Here is a 7,816-nt window from a genome sequence, read left to right on the forward strand (position 1 = left end):
AAAGCTCCTAAACTCTAAATCTGCAACTCAGTCCAAGAAAACTCCCACAAATATTCCCACTGAACTGCACCAAATAACCATAGCCTCAAAATGAACCAACATGGCAGAAAAAAAAAACAAGGGTCGGATGATCCACATAAAGCCCAAACCCAAGCTCCGAAACAAACATCAACTCCAGCAGAAATGAAAGCATGATCATAACTGATCTAAATAACATAGAAAACTCAAATTGCCACACAAAGGAGCTGATGAACTCGAAACTACCAAGGCACAAGAAAGAAAACTTGAACCAACAACTAAACACGTGGACACTCGCAAATCTAGTTGCATCTATATATAGACACAAAGCTGACCAGCTCCTTGTAAGAGAAAATTGAATATCAATCCCACTGGATCGCCTTGAAACCAATCCTCACACCAAAAATGGTATAGAGGAAGGCTAGTAGATGCCTCTAAGAATGTTAATTTATGCAACAACACAAGGTTTTTCTTGGAACGCGCCAATACCAACGCTTTTGCACTAGTTTTTATTATATGTCTATCTTTACACCATAAAAGAGTTACAACATATTCGGCTTTACTCAATCTAGACTCTCCCTAGAATTGACCCAGACAAAAACTAGTCTCAAACAACAATCTCATTTTCTTTTGTTATTACACACGGTGAAGACAAAGAGGATTGCAATACAAGTTTTATTGAAAAGACTTACACACACGTAAATCAATTGTACTACCTGTCGTAATACCTAGAACTTGTAGAAAACTTACCCACCTTCCTTGCTCATTGTTTCTTTTGAAGCTTGGAAGAACAATCTCACCAATAGCCAAAGTGTTAACGGCGGCTCATGACCTACCTCGACTATATATAAGAATCCGCGCCTAATACAGATCTTCAAAAATATCAAAGAAAAGGAATAAACTTGCACCTCAAGTTTATCCTTACCATAACTTGAACTAAAGAATATCTTGTGTATCTCTAAAACAACTTCACCCATATCTCCTTTATACGTCAGCTTTTTGCTTCCTTGCCAAGACATTTTAGCTTCGCATAAGTGCCACATCCACTTCTAGCTTCCCTACAGTCATCAGTCACTTGATGTAGATGCTTTTTGTCATCAGCTCGCTGTAGCCAGTCCACTGTTGACAGATATGCATCTTCAACTTCCATAGAGGAAAGCTAGTAGATGCCTCATCAGCAAGATACCATCTGATAAACATATCTATGAACGAACATGAGAACAAACTGTTAAATTTGGGCTAATTCTGGGCTTCCAACTAAAAACCAATTGGCAATTAGTGGATTGGCCCTAACCCTTTATATATTATTGATTGTCCCATCAAACTTCCGATGTGGGACTTTGATTGTATCTCCAACAATCTCCCCTTCAATCCAAGGACCACATGGATCTTAACACACCTCCTCGATCCCTCACTCGGATCGATAATAAGCCCCTTTCTCGGGCCCCCATTACTCGGGTTTGAGGTATGTCCGTATCCACTTTTCTAGGTCCACCAGAATTTGAATCTTGGGCTCTGATACCATGTTAAATTTGGGCTAATTCTGGGCTTCCAACTAAAAACCAATTGGCAATTAGTGGATTGGCCCTAACCCTTTATATATTATTGATTGTCCCATCAAACTTCCGATGTGGGACTTGGATTGTATCTCCAACACAAACGGCCTACAATTCTTTTGCAATCCACTCTGATTGAACTAATAAACGCACCCCAAGAACATGAAAACAAAAAAGGCTAGCCTAGAAAAGCCGAAAACAAAGCAAGGAAGAAAAGTACAGCTCCAATTCCGGTTGAACGCAACACCGCTTATTCAGAGACTGTAGAAGGAGAACTAAGCAAAACTGACCAAACCTTCCTAACGGAGAGTCTGAGACCTACAATTAAATCGCATTATACCAACTACAAACCTAAATGAATCAACCTGATGAAAAAGATAAACCATGGAGTAGCTTACCTGAGTAGATGGCTAAGACAATAACCCACAAACACCGAGCGGCCACACACCGAAAAAGACTTATTAACATCAAAAACGAGAAGATTTAGGGGATGTATTGGATTAGGGGTTTTAGAAGGGTTTGTTTTTTTCTTAAATCACCTATTATTCGATAAATGATTTTTCAATGTCTTTCCAAATCATATTTATTGAACATGATACGTTATAACCGAGCTTCTTCACACGTAAGATCATCGACCTTTATATCTGGTCGTAGGATCTAAGCGGTTACAATACCCAGTCGTTATGATACGTTCATGAAGAAGAAGCAGGAGTAATGAGTTGGCACATGAAGAATTGAAGTTGGAGATTGGAGTCACGTGTGAAGAAGCCTATAAATACATCCTGCGTGATCATTTGTGAAGTGTGTCATCAGAGTTGCGTCTCTGTTTGTGGTGTAGAAGCAATTAGGGTTCGTGATTTGTACTAGGGAATATGGATTGAGTAGTGATAAGAAAGAAGAGATTTACCTTCAAACTTATCAAACGGTGCGTTCCTGACAAGTTCAACCACAAATTAAAGCTGCTAATCGAGAAATGATTCACGATGACGATACACTATTGTCTCCGATTCAATCTGTTTCTTCTCCGATGGATGATGCCAGAGCATTGCCTGCAATTTTTAATCGGATTAGTACCCTGAATACTCAATTTCATGAAGAAATACATTCAAAGAAGTGAAAACTACATCTATGCATTGGACAAGATCATGCGTAATTCGTCGTGGGGAACGAGTCGTATAGAGCACTTGTTTTCTCGAGTTCTTCGTAATCAGCAGGAAATTGGAGAATGATACCTAAATATGAAGTTGATGTTACAGTCTTAGATTTCTCATTTTCGTTAAAATAGCGAACGGTTATTTTTTTCGGTTATTTTTTTCGGTTGTGTCTTTCTATCGCAACTTTCCATTAAAAATATTGACAGTTATTTTTCTCGGTTGTGTATTTTTATCGCAACTCTTTGTTAAAATATTGACTGTCATTTTTTCGGTTGTGTTTTTTTTTTATCGCAGCTTTCTGTTAAAATATTGATAGTCACTTTTTCGTTTGTTTCTTTTTATCGCAACTTTCCGTTAAAATATTGACGATTATTTTTTCTCGATTGTGTCTTTTTATCGCAACTCTTCGTTAAAATATTTACGTTTATATTTTTCGTTGACGGTTATTTTTTCGGTTGCATCATTTTATCGTAACTTTCCTTTAAAATATTGACGGTTACTTTTTTTGGTGGTGTCTTTTTATCGCAATTGTCCGTTAAAATATTGACGGTTATTTTTTCTCGATTGTGTCTTTTTATCGCAACTCTTCGTAAACACAATAACATATATTGTTGAAAATGAGTTCTCCCGCGAGATCGCGGGGTTCATTTTTTTTGGTAGGCCACAGGGAAACAATTGTCTCCTCGCAAATTTATTCAGAAATTAAGAAAATAAAACTACAAGCGGATTTGCCTCGGAAACGCAGTTCCTCAGACATCATCCAAAACAATATCCTCCACAATTGTGGGTGCTAAATCGAAAAAATGAAAGCCTAAAGATAACGTAAAGGCATTGTCTGCTAACCTGATTGCTAGGTGGTTAGCTTTCCTATACACATGCGAAATCCAGATTATCCAGTCCCTAGATTTAAAGCCATGACACAGTCGTATCAGGAAAGACAAGGAGTTTGACTCGCTAACACCCGTCTTTAGGAACCCGACTTAAGTATAAAGTAGGATAAACACAAATACAAAAAAAAAAAAATTTAGAGATGATGCTAAATTTACTAAACTTAAGTATATTAACATTTATATATAATTTTCTAGAATCATATCTTCTTGTCATATTTTGGTTTTGGCATCTTGATCATCGATCTCCGGTTCTTCTAATAAGTAGCGATATTTGAAGTTCCTCTTACCAATCTCATAGCAACACGTGGACAATTTTTTTCGCAATTGCTCCAAAAGCGAAGAAAAATAAATTCTCACTTCCTATAAAGAACTAGTACCTGATCAATGCTCATATTGACTTTTTCGGATTTTTGGGCAGGGCCAGCCATCGTTTTGCACGCGAATACAAATGCGATTCTAATTTTAGAGATAATTTTTCGTTAAAGATAATTATACAACATATAAATAGAAAAAAAAAATATAACAAAATGAACCTTGTATTTAATCAGTTCACAAAAAGCCTTATTTTTTAACAGAAACTAAGATTTGCTCTCACGAAGAAACAGGTTAGCTTCCATCTCTTCTTCTTTTGTGCGTAAGGTTCTATGTTCCACTTATGAATTATCTAAGTTGATAAGTTTTTGAGGAATCTTATATATTATATATTTTTGAGGAAAGATGGCCCATATGTGTCACTCATGTCGACGAAGAACGGCTGCGATCCATTGTTTTACAGAAAACACAAACGTTTGTCTTACCTGTGACTACATGTTGCATTTTCATGTGGGCATCTTAGGACACTTACGTTACCAACTATGCGATAATTGCATGGTTAATCCAGCTTCACTCGTGTGCTCTATCCACATGATCATTCTTTGCCTATCTTGTTACGTACTACATTACAATTGTGTCACCTTCGGCCATCACATTCAACCCATCAATAACTTTCCTGAACGTGTACAATTCCTTGAAAATCCGCAACATTATCATGGTCATGAACATGATCATGAGCATCATGTGGGTGACTATCAGAGAAGAGAAGGGATGTTTCAGATGAGCTGCAATGGGAACAACGATTGTGAAAGATGGATGTTTGCATTGGAGTGTGAATCATGCATAGCTTCAAACGCTGTCGTTTACTGCGCCCAAGAAGACTTTTTTCTCTGTGATAATTGCGATAGAGTTATGCATAATCATGAGGTCATTCCGCCTCATATGAGGTGTAAGCTTTGTGAGACTTGCAAGAGACTCTCTCGCAATTTCTTAATCGGAGCCTATCACTTCAGTTTACCACCGACTCCTCTTGCGGTGGCAGCCGAGGAGGTCTCAGCTTTACAATCATCAGGGCCTAGTCAATATGATGAGATGGATTCAAGCGTTAACCAAGGAGAAGGACCCTCACGTGTGAGGTTTATGTTATCAAGACTAAGTCTACGTGACTAAGTCTCGTTTTCGTTATTTAGTTTGCACAATAAGTCATCATTTCTCCTATTTTACGTAGTAGTTTAGTTGCTTTGTCTATTTTAGGAACCAAAGTGTTCCAACCTTCTCTATTTTAAATACACCAAACAGATTCTTGTTTTCCAACCGAGGAGGTTCCAAAGTGTTCCAACCGAGGAGGTTCCAAAGTGTTCCAACCGAGGAGGTTCTTGTTTCTTTTTAGCTTTGAGACGTATAACAAAATGATGTATAATGAAAAGTTTTGTACTAGCTTTTTTAATTTATGTTAAGCTATCTTATATAATATGACAATCTATTTTCTAACTTTGTCTAATAATACGGCATTTGACACTTTATTTTTGTGACACATGTTCTCTTAATTGATTTTAGTTTAATATTAGAAATTTATTCACTTTGAAAAATGGTGGCTAATTTTGTTTCCACATTTATTGTCAAGTTATAATTGTATTAATTAATTATTTCCGGTTACACATGTCAACATTTACTACATATGTATTAAACTACAATTTTGTGTAACTCCTTTAATTAATTAAATTTATTATTTAGATGTAATGTTCACCATTTTTTAGTTAGGTATTCTTATATTTTTTATAACTAATTTTTGTCGTTGTAATTCCATAATCTAATCCTAAGAATATATATGTGAGCTAAATCAAATCTCTAATTTTTGTTGTTTGTTATCTCATTGGTTGAAAAATCAATTTCGAGAAAATGATGGTAAGAATTTGATTGACTCCATTTTATTTTTTTTGACTATATTGTAAAGGCATCTTCATCCCTAATTTCTAAGAGGGGTTCTCAACTAATAATAAAATAAAATAATATTATAAATATTAATGGGTATCTCAAAATGTGAGAAACTATTCGGTTGAGTTTCTCACATTTTAGGATATCCAATAATATTTATATTACAATATTCTTAACTTATTATTTGTGCAGAGACCTTGTTAAAACCCTTCAATGAGGCTACTCTTATAGTTATTTAAAAAAAATTCTTCCATTATACAAGAATGGAATTCTTCCATTTTTAGTTTTAACGAAATATTTTGATATATGTACAAACTACAACGTAGATCTCAATGGCTACAATAAGTTTCTATCGCTTCTTATCCTTTCCAATATGGGCCTCCTATTTAAACTATCTATGTTCCATCGATGAAAAACATTTATTTTCTAACACCCATCAAAAACCACAAAGACGTTTCGTCACCACATTAACATCGTTGAAGTTAATTCCATGATGAATTAATAAAATTAATCTGCTTATTTAGATATTTATTGGTTGGCCAAATGTCATTTTGTAAGAATTTACACAAAAGTGAACAGTGATCTCATAATCTATAAATACTTATTTTTGTTTTGGCCTTACATTGTTTTCTTCTAATTCAATATGTTTGTTTTTTGGGTGAGAAGAAAGACTATAAAAAGGCAACAAAACGATTTTTTTTTGTATGAATGTAAAATTATATTCACCAAAATAACTGTTTTACAACGAATGCATCATGAAGTCAAAGGTTGATAAAAATAAAAAAACTTAAGTACAAGAAAGAATTAATTGCTACGGGTTTGAAACTAATATTAGTTAAAGACCTCCTTCGAAGAGGGTTCAACGCCAAAGACAAGACGATTTTTTTATTATCAGATTGGAGACCAAGACAAGACGATTTTTTTCGGATTTTTTTCGGATTTCTTCGCTGGTTTCGGATTTTTTTGTCATTGGATCTAATCAGATTGGAGACCAAGACAAGACGATTTTTTTATTATCATAGTGACCAATATAAGTTCTGAGTATGAAATGTGAATGTTTTGTTTCTCATTTTATGAATCCAATCCAATACTTTTAATAGTCAAACGGTTCACATGTTTATGCTTTTTTTTTTTTTTTTTATAATGATTGCATAGTCAGATTACGATTATTTAAACAAATTCGTTATGCAAAAAAGAAAATGTAAGTTTAAAAAAAAAGAAAAAGAACTTCACCTCTTAAAAGAAAGAGAACAAGAGGGTGCATATATAATTTAAAAATTTCTCTCCTAGGCGCTCCTCCCGAGAGATCCCCAAAGCAGAATGAAGCTTCCTTTTAACCGGATCTCACCAACTTTTTCCTCCTAAAAAAGGAATAATCTAACGGTCCTTACCCAAAAATGGCAAGAACCAAAGGTGTGTTCATCTCTCCGGTGGTCTTCAACTGCAAATCCCCCTCCTCGCCTCCGCATTCCTCTTGATTCAAGCTCCTCTAAAACCTAGACTCACCTCTCGCTGCTACTACCTTCTTGTCTACCCTCTACCACGGACCAGTTCAAGTAATTTCAACCCCCACTTGTCCCACTGTAAACCCTAAACCAGTTCTCACCATCCCCACTCTCCAGCTCTACTCCTTTTACCCCAACTGAAAACCACTACTCTCTACTCCTTCAGTATGGAAAGAAGAATTCCTTATCATCAAAAGGGAAAAGGGTTAGCGAGGGGTTACTCTCCACCACCACGCAAGCGAATCCGAGCCCCAGACCTTGATACCTCAGATCTAATTGCAGCCAACTCCTTAACCTTTATAGGAAGGCTAACTAACCCTGCTGGCCAAAGAATGTGGTCCTTGTTTCCTTTTCTTACCAACAGGTGGAATCTTAAAGGAAATGTAGTGGGATCTGACCTGGGAAGAGGCGTTTTTCAGTTTCACTTTGACCTTGAGGAAGATCTC

Source organism: Arabidopsis lyrata (genome assembly GCF_000004255.2).
Source record: "Arabidopsis lyrata subsp. lyrata unplaced genomic scaffold ARALYscaffold_2, whole genome shotgun sequence".
Taxonomy (NCBI): Eukaryota; Viridiplantae; Streptophyta; class Magnoliopsida; order Brassicales; family Brassicaceae; genus Arabidopsis; species Arabidopsis lyrata.